The following is a 15,132-nucleotide window of genomic DNA, read 5'->3' as shown; positions in this document are numbered from 1 at the left end:
AGAGAAACTCATGGATATGGCAAGACTCCGGGTGGGGAGGGAGTTGGAAAGAAGCTCAGAGACATTTAGTTGTTTAAAAAAGACAGACGAGGGAGAGTATTAAGGTCAGTTGGGAGGCTGATGAGGCCATGGCCAAATGGCTCTGTCATTTGGAAGGGTGGGGTGGCAGTTGCACAACCATGTGAAAGAACCAAATGCCACCAAATTGTTCACTTTCAGACGGGTAATTTTATGTTAAGTGCATTTCATTTCCATTTTTAAAAAGCAGCTCTTGTCAAAATGCTGTGTTACCCACCAACGACTTACTTCCATCGTTCAGCCAATATTGAGCAATATTGATCGAGCCTGTGTTCTGTGCCAGGCACGGGCCTAGGTCTCCAGGATGTCACGGTGAACATAGCAAAGATCCCTGCTCTCGGGGAGCTGACATCAGAGAGGAGGAGGGGGAGACAGGCAATGATAAGTGGGGTGAAAAGTGCTGGGCAGAAAAAAGAAGTAGGGAAGGAGGTGGGCAGTGAGAAGGCAACATGAAACAGAGCCCAGGGGAGGGGAACGGAAGCAGGAAGGGGAGGGACGGCATGGAGGTGAGTATAGGGGAGCAGAGAAGGAGGGGGAGAGCCTTGGAGGGTCTCGAGCAGCAGGGAGGGCAAGAGGGTCTCTCTGGTTGCTGGGGCAGGATGGATTTCAGGGGGCAGAGACCATCACAGGGACTCCACTGGGCAGCCAGTGCAGTTATGGAGGTGGAAATGCAAATTAAAACCACAAAGAGACCCCATTACACAGCTGCCAAAGTGGCTAAAATTAAAGACAGACAACACCAAGTGTTGATGTCCACACAGAGCAACTGGAATGCTCCCATGTGGCTGTGGGCTATAAAACGTCCTGGCCACATTGAAGAAGAACATGGCAGTTTCTCATAAAGTTAAACATACATCTCCCCTATGACCCCACAATCCCACTCCTGGGTCCATACCCGAGGGAAGTGAGTGCTTATATTCACAAAATGACTCACGCCAAAACATTCATAGCAGCTTTGTTCATAATAGCCCCAAATCAGAAACAACCCAAATGTCTACCCACAGAAGGATGGATGCACAAACTATGGTCAGTTCACAGAATGAAATACTATACAGCAGTGAAAAAGAACCAACCCCTGACACTTGTAATGACGCAGATGGATCTCACCTACTTTAATGATGAGCAAACAAGAAAATAGACACAAAAGAGTTCCTATTATAGGACTCCATTGGTCTGAAGTTCTAGAAGTTGCTGACTGTGCTCTGGTGATGGAAGACAGAGGTGATCTTGATGGCAGTGGGCAGAAGGATAAGGGAATTTCTGGGAGTGACAAATGTTCTTTGCCTTGATCTGTGGTCTCATGTGTGCATACATGTGTAAAAATTCATTGAGCTACATAGTTGTAATGCATGCATTTCACTGAATGTAAATTACACATACCCCCCCTTCGCCAACACACACACACAAAGTGGCAATGGAGAGAGGATGGTGGCTCCAACCAGGTTGTAGTATGGTTGGCGGGTAGGAGTCGCTACATCCAGGCCTGGGCCACCTGGAATGCCAGCCACCTCCTGCCCTTCCTGTGGTCCCTCACTTTGCGTGGGGCAGCCAGGGTGGGCAGATGTCCCTTCATGGGGACAGGTGGCCTGGGAAAGTGGTTATTGACTTTAGGGACCTGGCTTGTTTGTCTAGCGGGGGAGGGGCTGGCGGCGAGCATCACAGGACCAGATTCCTGATTATAACTTCATAACGGGCACTGGTGATTCGGGAGGTGCTAATATTTATGGAATAAATACAGTGCGATTTATGGCCATATCTCCCTCTGATGTCCCATCTGATATGCAATTCAATTTCTTTTATTGTTTTTGGGCTTTTGCCATGGAGGAGAATGCATAAATAAATAAATATGTGGGCAAACGGCAGCCGGCAGGCCAGGCCGAGGCTGCCAGCCCGCCGTCTCCAGTCCCATATTAGGCCCATCGATCACAAGTTATGAAGCCGGAGCCTGTCCCCCGGCTGGGATGAGCAGCAGACGTGCCGGTCACTCCCTGTTATTTAGGGGCCTCCGTTGGCGGGCTGCCCTGCCTGCCCTCTGTGTGCCACTGGGCCATGGTGTCCCTACTCAGGACCCAAGCCGGTGCAGCTCTGCCACTCGCTTGCAGGAATCCCGGAGGATTCTGCCCAGGGCCCAGGAGGGCGTGTCCCAGCCCTTCTGTGGGCTGAGAGCACTGAGGACTTCCCCCCACCTGCCTCTCCCATGGGAACTCCACGCCTCACAGGGCGAGGCTGCCTGGCTCTCCCATAGGCTCCTTCCTGCTTCCACGCCCATCAGCCATGCCAGAAGTTCCGTTTTGGAGTCAAATCACATCTTCAAAAACCAAGCACCAGCATCTCTGAGCCCTGGGACCCTCGGTAAGTCCCCTCCATCCCTGTACCTCGCTTCTTCATTTGAGCACAGGATAGCAGCCTCTGTCCCGGGGCTGCCTGGAGGACGGCCAGAGGCCCTGCATGCGTGGGCACTGGCCAGGCACCCACTGCACAGAGTCGGATGGGGACGGCGCTTGCCGTGCCAGGTGCTGGAGATGCGCGAACCGGCAGACAGCATCCCGGTCCTTCGCGGGGCCCCGCCCTCAGAGTCACAGAGTGACTCAGTGGCTAAGCCTGAGGTCATCAGTGATCCCCAGGACTGTCCTCTGCTGGGAACCGGACCCCAGCCTGTGGGAGGACTCAGCTGGAGAGCCCATAGCCTCTCCTTGGTCCCCATCTCAGGTGGGCCTCTGGGCTCCGAGATTCAGGTGGGCTGCCGAGTCCCTCCCCGTGCTCTTGGGCCAGCCGCGAGTCTGGAGCCCCCCACTTCCTGCCGAGTCCCTCCCTGTGGTCTGGGGCCAGCTGCTAGCCTGGAGCCCCCCACTTCCAGATGCTGCCATCCTGTGTCTCCCCAATCCCAGAGCATCCTGGGCCAGGCTGGGACCTATCTACAACAAGCTCACAGCTCCGCTCCTGCACAGCTCCAGGGACCACCACAGGTCTCGCTCCGCCACCAGTCCCAGCCGCTTTCGTCCTCTGGCTGTGCTGAGGGCTCCTGCACCAGGCCTGTCCCCCTCAGGGCCCCATAGGTCCTGCCACACACACAGATACATCCCACAGACACACATCACGTGCACACACACATACGCACCCATACCACATGCACACACACACCACCAACATGCACACATGTACACACACACAAACACACACCAACACACAGATACCCTTCCCACATCCTCCCCTCACAGATCCCAATGGAAACCCGATAGCTCCCAGCACATCCTTGAGACACGTGTGTGCATGAAAATCAATTTGCAAAGAATATCCCCATTGCAGAGACTGGGGTGGGGACTGACAATAAACTATGGAGAAGGCACATCTCTGCGGAGACCTGAAGGGGAAGACAAGGGGTTGCAGCGGGGAGGGTGCTCCGAGCAGAGGGAGCGATGTGTGCGTGAAAGCTCTGCAGCCCTCACGGAGCTCCCCAGGCAGGGGGAGTCCTAGTCGAACACTGAGGCTGTGGACTGTCCTAAATGGGGTTTGTCCTGGAAACTGGGAGAAGTGGGGAAAGACAGGGCCAGGAGGCTGCTAAGAGAGTGGGAGAACTGGGTTTCAATCCTTCCTGACCCTCTCAGGATCAGCGACATCGGGCAAAGCTCTCTGCTTCCGTGAGCCTCAGTGTTCTCATCTGCAGCCTGGGGGCAATGCCCCTTCCTAATAAGATCATCTTGGGCATGAATCTGGATGGATTGTACGGCAGGTGGTGGGGACAGAGCCTGGCCCAATGGTGGTGAGCAGGAGGAGTCACCTCTCTGAGTCTGACACAGCGGGGGATGCCCCCTAACCCCACCTGCTCCGAGTGGCCCCCATTTTCACCCCGTCCCGCAGAGGGCAGGGGGGTGACACTGAATCCACCTTCCTGTCCTCCAGGGGCCTCCAGCAGGCCGTGCCTCCTGAGCAGGCATAGACTTGGCAGCCTTACCGTTTTATTTTCTGAGCCCCCTCGCCTGGCCTTCGCATCGGCCCCAGCAGGCGGCATAAATTTCCCGCGGCCTATGCAGGGCCCCATTTGCGCATCGCCAGGAATGCTAATCGGCCCCTGGCGGTCCCAGGCGGAGAATCCCGCCTTTCCCTGACATTTGTAAAGTTCACGTTTTCAAAATAAAGCCACGTGAAGGGCGAGGCACCCGTAGATCACTTCCCTGTCACCGGCCTGCCGGCTCCTTCCCTGCCCTTGGCCTTCACTCCCCTGCTTAAAAGCCGTCAGTCCTGGGAGAACAGCCACCACCGAGCTTTGAGCTTTGCTGGCCAGTTCCTTTCTCCCAGCTTCCCGTCTATTTCTGCCCTCCCTCCCTCCTTTCACACACTCACCCATTCACTTATTCTTTCATTTTGCACTATTTATTGAGCACGTAGTGCACACCCTTCCTGGGTGTGTGTCAAGGACACAGCAGGAAGCCCCAGAATTCTTATCCCCAGGAGCTGACAGTCAAGTGGGAAAGCGGGACATGAAACACTCGCTTAATGACAAGTGTGAGAAGCGCCACAAAGTGGGAGGCAGGGGAGGTGTCACAGGGTTGGGGCACCAGGGACTGTTTGCCTGAGGAAGTGGCATCACCCCAGGCCTAAAGGAGGAGCAGGAGTCAGCCCCCACCCCACCCTGGCGAGAAGAGGTAGAAGGGAATTTCAGGATCTGCAGGTGCAAAGTCCTGGGATGGAGAGACCAGGGATGCCTGAGGGTCTGGAGGAGGCTGGTGAGTTCTGGAGTCTTAGGAGCTTCGGCTCAAGAGATCCCCTTTACCCGAGGGGAATGGGGGCCCCGCAGGGTCGTGCCAGGCCCCTGGTGCAGACTGGGGTCCTGCTCAGGTGAGGCTCAGTGCACGTGGCGCTCACATGGCCAGGCCCTAGGGCAGCCAGAGCTATGCGTGTGCCTCCCGTCCCTGGATGGGTTCTGCTGACTTTTAATCGGGTTATAACTGGGTTCTGGTGACTTATAACTGGGTTCTGGTGACTTATAATTGCTGTTTCCTTGTCCTCAGCAGAAAGAGCTCAGAAACGAAATTACTGTTTGAGGACAGCCTCCCTGCAGTGAGAACTGCTGGCAAAGACCAGTGTCTTCTTCCTATAGCCGCATAGCGGCAAGCAAGGCCGAGCTCATGGTCTGGAGGGGAGACAGACCACAAACAGACAAGCAAAAACATGCCCAGCAGGTGCAGTGAGGGCTAGAGGGGAAACCCACAGAGTGGCAGGAGAGCGCTGGGGAAGGTCAGCAGGAGGGTCTGGGACGGCCTCTCCGTAAAGGGACGTTGGGACAGATTGGGATGCAGAAGAAAGGATGGGAAGAGCGTTCCAGGCATGAGGAGCAGCAAGTGCAAAGTCCCCGAGATGGGAACGGGCTCTGTGTGATCAGGACGGAGGCCCGTGTGGCTGCAGCCAACCCAGTGGGCAAGGGGAGAGAGTGGCAGGTGCGGTCAGTGAAACCGGAACTGGGTAGGGGGCAATCAAGCAGTGCCTCCTGTAGGGACAGCGAGGCCCGCACAGCTGGGGGCAGAGGCCGCTGGAGAACCCAGGAAGGAAAGGCTCTCATTTTAAGCAGTACTCATTCATCACTGACTCCCTCTTCATTGATTCACCATCATTCATTCATTCTCACTCATTCATTCCTTTTCTGTCCATTCTTCCATCCACTTCCCATTCATTCATCCCCTTTGCCTTTTGTGAGCATCCACTCTGCTGCCTGCCTGGAGGAGGAGTCAGACCCACTCCTTGCCTGCCCTCAAAGGGCTCCTTGTCTGTGGTGGGGTCAGAGAGACAAGAAAGCCCACTGTAGGGGCCTGAGGTGTTTAATCCACCCATGGAGGGGGGGAGTTCCTGGATCCCTGGCTGGGCCCATCTGTGGGTGACACGTGGCACCGCGAGCTGTGGGCCAGTATCTGGGCACTGGGCAGGGGGTGCTGTGTCAGTGTGGACCTGGCTGCCAGCATTTTATCAGGAAGTACCAGGCCCAACGGGAGCTGCTGGGAACCCTGGGTCCCCAGAGGAAGTAGCAGTGGGGGCCAGCAGGGGCCAGAGGCTGGGGCTGGAGCCTCTCACCGGTGGGGCAGACAGCCTGGACCCCTGGGAGCAGCCTGATAAAGGGAAGCCACTCTAGGCAGACCTCAGAGGACATCCTTTGCTTCCCTTTATCATACAGATGGGAACGCTGAGGCCCAGAGAGGGGAAGGGACTCGCCCAAAGACACACAGCATGGGAGGGGCCGAACCAGGAGAAGAGTCTGGCCTCCTGCGTTCCTCTGGGCACACACCTTCAGCACTGGCAACCGGCTTCCCCATCTCCCCCAGGCCTGCTCCCGGACCGGTGACCCTGTCCCAGCACAGCATGCCCACCCAGGCCCCACCCAGAGACCCAGAGCCAGCCTCAGCTTTGCTCACCCTTCCCCCAGTCCAACTGGTGATTTTCTGTCCCCAGTGCCTTTCGGTACAGACACCCCCATGCCCAGGGGCCACAGTTTGCTTCCCAGGTCCTGCAGACCCCAGCTCCTCCCTGCTCCTGTTTAGGCTACCACCTCGTTCTCCTCAGGTCCCCGCAGCAGCCGCCAAACCATTTCTGCTTCCATACCACCCCCAGCGGGCCAATCGCCCTGCACATCCCAAGAGAAAATCTCCCCACAGCTCCCCATGGCCCCCCGGTGAAGTCTGGGCTCTCCAGCAGGATGTCCCAGGCCCTTCTTGGTTCCCCTCTTCCACCCGCCCCACTCCTCAAATGCCCATCCTCCCACATCCACCCCTGGCTTTTGAGCCTTTCACATGCTGCTGTCTGCCTGGGATGCTCTTCCCCAACCCCTTTTCCTGGGTACTCCACTCTCTCCAGGTCTCAGCCGATACCCCACTTCCTCCAGGAAGCCCTCCCTGATCTCTCCAGACTGGGTGAGGCACCAGCTCTCCATTCTCACTGCCTGGTGCTTATAGCCTTGTGTTGTTATTAACAGCTTCTTCTCTGGATCCCTAAAGTGCAGGGACAGTTTCATCATTTTTCATCACTCTGTCCCCTGTGCCCAGCCCAGGGCCCAGAGTGTGGGCTGAGTAAACATCTGTCCGGTAGGTAAATGAATGAATGAATGAATGGATAGACAGCCACGTTTATCTCCTTTGTAGCCCAGCCTGTGGCCCCTGCACCACCCAGAAGGGGACATCCTTTATTCTTCTGAACCCCCTGAACTTGAAGGGCTGCCCAGGGCTGACTCATCCAGGCCCAGACCCACCTCAGGCTGAACACAGCAGGGAGGTTGAGACAGTTGCTAGACTGAGTAGTGACATGCCCTGAAGCCAGCCATGTCCGTTGGTCTGTCTAAATCTGTTAACTCTCTAGGAGGAGATGCTCCGTGAGGGTGACAGCTGAGGGGCCCCCTGTCAGCTCCCATCAGCTCCCTCTCCATCCTGCCTCCCATCTCATCTGGCAGGTCTCCACTGAGCTGTCACCCCCTCCGAGAAGCCTCCCTGATTGCTCACCCCATCATGGAGTTCATCCCAGCCCCGTGTCTATTTCCTTTGCGGCTCTTACCATGATCAGTCACTATCTAATTCATCCGGTTGCTTCCTGGGTCACTGTCTGTCTTCCCGATTCTCTGGGGAGCACCATGAGATGACAATCTATCCCCTGTACCTCAGCAACCAGCCCAGGGAGGGCGCGGAACAAATGTCCCCTAAAGGAAGGAAGGAAGGAATGGATGGATGGATGAAGGAGTGAATGGAGAGCAAAGTGGAAAGGGCCAGGCACACTGGGGTGTGTACGCGGCTCTCTGCTGACGAGCAGAGTGGTCCTGGGCAAGGAGCTGTCTCTTGCTGGGCCTCAGTTTCCCTGTCTGCAATGTGAGGAGAATAACAGTAACTACTTGTGCAGTTGGTGCACTCAGCCCAGGTCTGGCTCCCAGGAGGCCTCACAGGGGGTGATCTTGTCCTTGCTCAGAGGGGCAGGGCCGTGCCCATGGGGATATTGCAATACAGACAGATGGGCATGGGCCTGGCAGTGGGATCCTGGGGGCTGATGTCGCCACTTGCTAACTTCTCTCTTCCATAGTTGTCCACAAGCCCTTGGCAGACCTCCCAGTTTTTAATTCCTGCCCTTGAAGGCTGCCTGCAGAGCGAGTGATGTCTCCCCACTGAACAGAAGGGAAGACCGAGACCCAGGCACGTGGACAGAGGACACAGGCTTAACAGAGCTTCTGAGCCAGACTGGGCATCCTGGGAACCATCTAGACCAACGCTCTTGCTGTCCACACCGGGAACTGAGGCACCCTAGAAAGGCAGAGCCCTACCCAAGATACCACAGTGAGTCTGAACTCCAAAGCTGCGGGGTGGGGGCAGGGGGAGCTGCCTTTCCCCTGTGCGCTGTGCCCCCAACGCTGGGCTCCAACGAGGCTGCAGAGCTGTCAAGAGAGATCAGCAGGGCCCTGGCCGATCTCCCCAGATTTAATTAACAGGCCTTTCATCTCTGTCCTGAAGGAATCAGCTATCTTCTGTCTTCTTAATTAACGTTCATTAAGCAAATCAGAACAACAGGGTTTTTCTCCCTTCTTTCTTCTCCCGGAAGGTTTTAACCCTTAGTAGGTGGGCTTCAGGGAGGGGAGCCTGCTACCTTTGCTGGTAGCCCAAGCAGAATGCCAGGCCTCTACAGGAGCCCCCTAGGTCCCCAATGCAGGCACATTCCTCATCAGACACACACACACACACACTAGACACACACACACTGGACACACACACACTCACATATCAGACACATGGGACACATACACACACATCGGACCCACACACACATCAGAGACACACACACTTCAGACACACACACACATTGGACACACACACACATCAGAGACACACACGCATATTGGATACACATACATATCAGACACATGGAACACACACACACATATTGGACACACACACACATCAGAGACACACACATACACTGGACACACATGCATATTGGGTACACATATACACATATCAGACACATGGAACACACACGTGCACGCACACGCATCAGCTCCTCCTACCACACCACCATCAGTCTGGTGACCTGGTCTCCACTCCCATCTTCCAAAAGGAAACAGGCCTGGGCGACCTGCTGCTCAGGAGCCTTCTCTGGTTCCCCGCTATGGCTAGGACAATGGGCAGACTCTCACCAAGCTCTGCCCGCTTCATGTCTGTCTGCCTCCCAGGCCCCCTCGTCCGCCTTGTTCCTCTCACTCGCTTCCCACCTCCCCACAGGGCACTTGCAGTTCCTTCCTCAGTTGTGCCCTCCCCACTTCTCCTCCGGAGACCCTCTCCAATGCCACTCCTCTCCTTCCCGAATCAGCTCTCTCTGCCGGTGCTAAGGACAGCTCCCTGAACCCCTGAAGGAAATATTCAGGAGTCCCTGCTCCCGGAGCATTCCCAGACACAGGCACACCCACCAGTGGGTCAAGGCCAGTGTGATGCAGGTCCCACTTACCGACCCTAGGAACTGGTACCAGCAGGGGACCTCACATGACATGGTAGGAAGTACTTAGGTGGCACCAGGGCTCCACTGGGGGGAGGGATGCAGGGGCTGCCACCAGGTGTCAGGGAGAGGGGCTGGAGGTTGGGGATCTGGAGAGGGGCCCCAAAGCTCCAGGCTGCAGGGAAACTGAGGCCACGTGACCTGTGGCTTCTGTGGGTTTCTGGTCATGTGTGTAAAGAGGGGGCCCCTGGCTTCAGGGGACAGATGTCTTGCCAGGGTGGGGGGCCCAACCAGAAGGTGCCACTCAGAATCTTCCCCTGATGGAGAGCTGGCAGCCCTCACCCAAAGACTGGCTTCCTCAGTTCTCCTGGCTCCTTCCCAGCCCCTTCCGGCAGTGCACGTATTTATTGTCCCCTTGTTGCCCAGATTTGGGGGGTTATTCTGAGACTCTTTTTGTGGGTGCACAGACACTGCTATGCCCAGGGAGTATACTTTGCTTCCTGAATTCCGTGGACCCCAGTCCCTCCCCGAACCCTATCCTAGGAGGAGCTGACCACAGGGATAGGAGAAACCTGGTCACATCCTGCCTCGAATGTGTCCCCAACAAACTGCTTCTCTTCCTTGGGGCTCAGTTTCCCCTTTTGTACAGCCTGTGCCCTGGATCCAACCATCTTTATAGGCTCAGATCTTATCGGATCCCAAGCCACAGGGAAGCGGGGACCTTTAGCCACCCCGCCCACAGTGCCATCCCTTCTACTCTCGCTGTCTGAGCCCCTCCTTCCCGCTCTGGGCTTCCCATCAACCTGGCTGCTCCACACTCAGCGCTGGGGCCCGGAGTGGCTGGGGAAGGGCGAGAGGGTGTCAGCTCCCGGGGCCTGAGACATGCTCGTGCCACTCACCCAGAAAGCGGCTTCGGGAAGCAGCTTTGTCCGATGGAGCTCCGCGCCCCCCACGGCGCTAGTCAGCTCCCCTGCCCTGTGCAGCAAGGGCCCGGAGTGTCCTGGGCCACCAGGGGCCGGAGAGGGGCCCGTCCCCGTATTGTGGCCAACATCGCCACCTGGTGGTTGGTCGCCGGTGAACTTGAGCAGCTGGACGGTGAGAGCTGGGAGGAGAAGCTGGGAATGCAGGAGGCACGGGGGTGCTGGGAGACCTCCGCAAATGAGGTCACCAGCCCAGGCAGGACGGTCCCCTTAAGGCCTGCTGCTAGGGCTGAGAGAGGTCGGTGAACACCCAGCTGATGCCTCTTGAAGGAGCCCTGATCTCTAGCCCAACCCCTAAAGGATCAGTCTTTACTGGCCGCGGGGTTCTCATTCATTCCATAAATGCTCCTGAACACCGCTCAGTGCAGGCCACGGGGACACCAGGCAGAGGCATATGTGGTCCTTGCCCCCTAGGGGCTCACAACCTCCAGCCCCTGCAGATCCTCACAGGACAAACTGCCACTGCCAAGAGACCCACATCCTCTGGCCTCTGTGCCCTGCTCCAGCCTCACCCCACAGGACCAGCTCCCTACTCAACACTGCAAACACAGGCCGCCGACCTCACCTACTTGTGCACGCCTCTGGACCTTTGTGTGTGCTGCTGTCTGGGATGCCCTTTCCTCTACTCCTCCTTTACAGCTCAGCCTAAATGCTGCCTTTTCTGGGAAGCATCCTCCAACTCCAGGCAGAACGAGCCACCCCCCTCTCCTTGCACCCATTCCAGGCACTGTTTTGTTGCATGTGTCAGCCTGTGTGTCCAGATCTATGCATATCACACCTCTGCCTCACTGACTGTGAGCCCAGGAGGGCGGGGGTTCAACAGTGGGCAACAGTACATTTGCTGAGGGACAAATGACCACAACTCAGTCTTCAACAGGTTCAAACAAGTCTTGGAATGTCATTTGGCTGTTCCCTTCTTTTCTTTAATTAGAAAAAAAGACTTCCTTCCTTCCTTCCTTCCTTCCTTCCCTCCCTCCCTCCCCCCTCCCTTCCTCTTCCTCCTCCTTCTTCTTCATCTTTTTCTTTCCTCTTTTCTTTCTTTCTTTCCTTCTTTCTTTCTTTGTTTCTCTCTTTGCTTTCTTTCTTCCTTCCTTCCCTCCTGTCTCCCTCCCTCCTTCCTTTCTTCTTCTTTTCTTTTCTTGTATTTCCTTCCTTCCTTCCTTTTTTCTTTTCTTTTCTTTTTCTTCCTTTTTTGAGACACGATCTCACTCTGTTGCCCAGACTGGAGTGCAGTGGCACAATCACAGCTCGCTGGAGCCTCCACTTTCCAGGCTCAAGTGATCCTCCCACCTCAGCCTCCTGAGTAGCTAGGCCTACAGGTGTGCACCACTATGCCTGGCTAATTTTTGTATTTTTTGTAGAGATAGCATTCCACTATGCTGCCCAGGCTGGTCTTGAACTCCTGGGCTCAAGCAATCCACCAGCCTTGGCTTCCCAGTGTCGAGATTACAGGTGTGAGCCACCACTCCTGCCCATCAGGCTATTTTTTCATGAACTATTTTCCTCTCTGACCAGACCATGGGCTCATAGAGAGCAGGATCTTGTGGGAATTATAGCAATAACAATTTATGGAGCACTCACTCCATGCTGAGCTCTGAGCCAAATACTCTCCAAGTGCTTGTGTATTTCCAACAGGAAGGACTGAACACAGGTCACTAAGTGCTCAGGAGATGGTTGGGAGGACTAGAGGGGCTGACACCTGGGACACTGCAGAGCTGACCCACCAGGGAAGCTGCCACCAACCATGTCTGAGGCTACCACCGCTGTTGGCTCTGAGAACCCACAACTGTGCCTGCAATCCAGGGGCTGGAAATAAGAGTGAGAAAGCCACTGCTCCTGCTACTGCCACCACACAGAGACCTCTCAGCACATGCAGAGCTGGAGAATGGGAAGCAGGTCAGGCTGAAAACCTCCCTTCTCTGTGACCTCACTTGCACCAGAAAAATCTGCCAGAAGGGCGGAAGTTGGCCTCTGCCCACTTCCACCTTCTAATTCTCAAGTGAAGACACCCTGCTGGCAGGACCGATTCTCTCTCTCTCATTTTTTTTTTTTTTTTTTTATGAGATGGAGTTTTGCTCTTGTTGCCTAGGTTGGAGTGCAATGGCGCGATCTCAGCTTACCGCGACCTCTGCCTCCTGGGTTCATGCGATTCTCCTGCCTCAGCCTCCCGAGTAGCTGGGATTACAGGCATGCACCATCATGCCTGGCTAATTATGTATTTTTATTAGAGATGGGGTTTCTCCATGTTGGACAGGCTGGTCTCGAACTCCCGACCTCAGGTGATCCGCCCGCCTCAGCCTCCCAAAGTGCTGGGATTGCAGGCATGAGCCACTGCGCCTGGCCTGGCAGGACCTATTCTACATGTGGGACCCTAGTGGCAAAAGCAGCTGGGAAGAGTAGCTCTTAGGGTGGCAACCCAGGCATATCAGGGAGACATCCAAGAAGGAGGGGGGACCAAGGCTTCATTATCCTCCACAGTCACACAGGTGGTGGAGATAGAATCTGAGCCCAGGTCTGTCCCTGAACATCATGTGGCCAATGGCTTCTGTGTCACACAGATTGAATTGAGAAGATGACCAGTTAATTCGTCCAAGCAGAGTCCTTGATTGAGAATTAGGGTGGCAGGGCAGGGTCTGCTTTGCCATGGAGCCTGGGAGGAAGGATGCTGGCTTCCTTGTCCCCAACCCCTCCCCCTACATCATGGTCCTGAGCTCTGGAGGGTCCAGAACAAAACTGGCCCCGTCCCACAGGTCCATCTACATGTCCCTGCCACCAATCTTGCTACATGGGTTGCTAAGCCACTTGCCACTGTCCACGAGTTCCTGTGCATCTTTCCCAGGTGTACAAACACTGCCCATTGGAATCACTATCCCCAGGGCCACCCTAGAGTTGGCTGGAAGGGCAGTGGCAGTCCATTCTGGTCCCATAACTGCACATTGAGCTGACTTACCTGGGAGCCAGGCTAAGATTTTTTCTTCCTCCACCAGCTGGTCATAGCGAACGCCTTCCTCCCAGGCTATAGGTATGAGCCAAGAAGGAAGCATCAGAGATGGGGGGCAACACGGGGGTCTGTGCCACCAGTTCCTGAACTCCCTCACACTAGGGACGACCCGTCCCTGACCCTAGACCTACTATTTCCATTTCATGAAGGCTGGCAGTTGGGTCTGCATCCTTGACTTCATGGGTCTAACTGCATCCAGTTCTTGATAGTAGTACCCACCATATGGTCTGTTGATTTCCTTTGATCATCACTCAGCCTCTACAAGAGCCCGGTCGCAGACCAAGATCTGCCTTTTGAGTGGCGTAGAGCTCTCTGCGGGGCTGGCAGAACCCTGGGGCTCCAGAACCCTGGGGCTCACGATAGTTATGGTTCTTTCCCAGCACAGATTCCACCAGCACCACGGGGCCCACTGGCACACATGCCTAAGAGGCAGGGCTGTTTGCATATGGCCTGGAGCTGCTGCCCAGCCCTTTCCTACTCTGGGCACATGTGCAGCAAGTAGCCTTACCTGTTCCCTGATAAGTGGGTCCGAGAAGTGTTCCTACATGCAGAGTATGCTGCTTCTAGGACCTAAAGAGGCCCACCAAGCATTGTGCATCTCGGTGATAGAGACAGTGTGACTTTTACTTTGGAGGGTGCGATGGTTCATTTCATGTGTTCACCTGATAAGCCACAGCACCCAGATGTTTGGCCAAACGTGATTCAAGATGTTTCTGTGGAGGTATTTGTTAGATCAGATTAATGTCTAAATCATAACACTTGGAGAGAAGCAGAGGCAGAAAGTGGGTGGGCCTCCTCTAATCAGTTGAAGACTCAGTAGAAAAAGACTGAGCTCCCTGAGAAAAAGGGACTTCTACCAGCAGGCGGCACGGGAACTTCAGCTCTTTCCTGGATCTCTAGCCTGCTGGCCTATCCTGCAGATTTGGGACTTGTTGACTTCTACAATCATGTGAGCCAATTCCTTAAAATAAATTTCTCTCAATGTATTGATTTATTTTTACTTATTTATTTTTTTGAGACAGAGAGTCTGGCTCTGTCACCCAGGCTGGAGTGCAGTGCCACAATATAGGCTCACTACAACCTCCGCCTCCTAGCTTCAAGCGATTCTCCTGCCTCAGCCTCCCTAGTAGCTGGGATTACGGGTGCATGCCACCACGCCTGGCTAATTAATGTATTTTTAGTACAGACAGGGTTTCACCATGTTGGCCGGGCTGGTCTCGAACTCCTGACCTCAAGTGATCTGCCTGCTTCGGCCTCCCAAAGTGTTGGGATTACAGGCGTGAGCCACCACGCCTGGCCCTCTCTCAATTTATTTTCAGTTATTTATTAATCTCTCTCTCACATATATGTGTGTGTGTGTATGTGTGTGTGTACATATTCTCTCTCTCTTTCTCCATATATATATATGCAGCCATGCATCATTTGATGACAGGGATTCATTCGGAGAAATGTGTCAGCAGGTGATTCTGCCATTGTGTGAACATCAGAGAACACACTTACACAAACCTAGACGGTATAGCCTACTGCATACCTAGGCTACATGCTGTAGTCCATTGTTCCTAGGCTACAAACCTCTACAGAATGTCACTGTACTGAATACTGCAGGCAATTTTAGCACAATGGTAA

Source organism: Rhinopithecus roxellana, chromosome 16 (assembly GCF_007565055.1).
Source record: "Rhinopithecus roxellana isolate Shanxi Qingling chromosome 16, ASM756505v1, whole genome shotgun sequence".
NCBI lineage: Eukaryota > Metazoa > Chordata > Mammalia > Primates > Cercopithecidae > Rhinopithecus > Rhinopithecus roxellana.
The sequence above is the reverse complement of the archived record's forward strand: the minus strand, read 5'-3'. Positions refer to the sequence as shown.